The sequence below is a fragment of the Equus quagga genome, chromosome 3 (genome assembly GCF_021613505.1).
Source record: "Equus quagga isolate Etosha38 chromosome 3, UCLA_HA_Equagga_1.0, whole genome shotgun sequence".
In the NCBI taxonomy this organism is placed as follows: Eukaryota; Metazoa; Chordata; class Mammalia; order Perissodactyla; family Equidae; genus Equus; species Equus quagga.
The window spans coordinates 33,492,228-33,493,933 of record NC_060269.1 but is presented as its reverse complement, the minus strand read 5'-3'; the positions used below and the strand labels follow the sequence as shown (position 1 = coordinate 33,493,933).

The 1,706-nt window shown below is 40.3% G+C and overlaps 1 pseudogene; it reads left to right on the top strand.

Moving 5' to 3' along the window:
* The first annotated feature begins 1,071 nt into the window (after positions 1–1,071).
* Positions 1,072–1,503, top strand: LOC124237384 (40S ribosomal protein S23-like; annotated as a pseudogene).
* The last annotated feature ends 203 nt before the right edge of the window (positions 1,504–1,706 follow it).

Below are 1,706 nucleotides of genomic sequence, written 5' to 3'. Positions count from 1 at the left end.
GCCGCTATGTAAATAATATCATGGTTCCTCAAAAACTTAAAAATAGAATTACGATATGACCCAGCAATCCCACTTCTGAATATATATATGTATCCAAATGAATAGAAAGCTGGGAAGAGATATGTGTAGACCCCTGTTCATAGCAGCATTATTCACAATAGCCAAAAAATGGAGGCAACCAAAGTGTCCACTGCCAGATGAGTGGATAAACAATATGTGGCATATACCTGCAATGGAATATTATTCAGCCTTAAAAAGGGAAAGATAGTCTGATGCATGCTACAACATGAATGAAACTTGATAACATTCCTCTCAGTGAAATAAGCCAGTTACAAAAAGATATTTACCATATGATTTCACTTATATATGGCATCTAGAGCAGTCAAATTGATAGAAACAGAAAGTAGAGTAGAGGTTTCCAGGGACGGGGGAGGGGGGATAGTTACTGTTCAATGAGTATATTAATCAGGGTTCTCTAAAAAAGCAGAACCGCTATGATGTTTATATACATAAAGAGAGATTTAGTTGAAGGAATTTGCTTATGCAATTCTGGAGGCCGGTAAGTCCAAAATCTGCAGGGTAGGCCATCAGGCTGCAGACCCAGGGAAGAACCAATGTTTCAGTCTAAGTCTGGAGGCTGTCTGCTGGCAGAATTCCCTGTTCCTTGGGGGAGGTCAGTCTTTTGTTCTATTCAGGCCTTCAACTGATTGGATGAGGCCCACCCACATTATGGAGAACAATCTGCTTTACTCAAAGTCTACCAATTTAAATGTAAATCTCATCTGAAAACACCCTCAAAAAAACTTCCAGAATAATGTTTGACCAGATATCTGGGCACTGTGGCCTGGCCAAGTTGAAGTATAAAATTAATCATCACAATGGGTATGGAGTTTCAGTTTTATAAGATGAAAGGCTCTGGAGATTGGTTGCATATCCATGAGAATGCACTTAACACTGCTGAGCTTTACACTTTAAATGGGCAAGACAGTAAATTTTATGTTATGTGTATTTTACCACAATTCTTTTAACAAGTATGTTAGACCTTTTGCTTTGGCCTGTGGCTCCAGCAAGATGCACAAGTGTCAAGGTCTTCATACTGCCAGGAACATCCACAGCCGCCAAGAGGACCAGAAGCGGCGTGGTAAACAGTACAAGAAAGCCCACTTGGGCCCAGCCCTGAAGGCCAATGCGTTTGGAGGCGCTTCACGTGCAAAGGGAATTTTGCTGGAAAAAGTCAGGGTTGAAGGTAAATAGCTCACTTCTGCCAACAGGAAGTGTGTCAAGGGCCAGCTGACAAAGAATAACAAGAAACTCACAGCTTTCATACCCAATGACGATTGTTTGAACGTTACTGTGGAGAACAATGAAGTTCTGGCTGCAGGACTTGGTTGTAAAGGTCATTCTGTCAGTGACATTCTTGGAATCCACTTTAGGGTTGTCAACGTAGCCAATGTCTCTCTCTTGGCCCTAGGTAAAGGCAAGAAGAAAAGACCAAGATCATAAGTTCTGAGGATGCAAACATGGCAATAGTAAACTTTCATATCCTAAAAAAAAAAAATCTTAGGGAGAGAAATTTCCATTCACTAAACACCAAAAGAAATCTTTGCATAAGCGACCTTAGAGTACTAACTGGATTATATCTTAACTTTAGGGTTTTGCAAATGATCCAAAAAATCTTCCTCATGTAGCAAACTTCTCTAACAGTT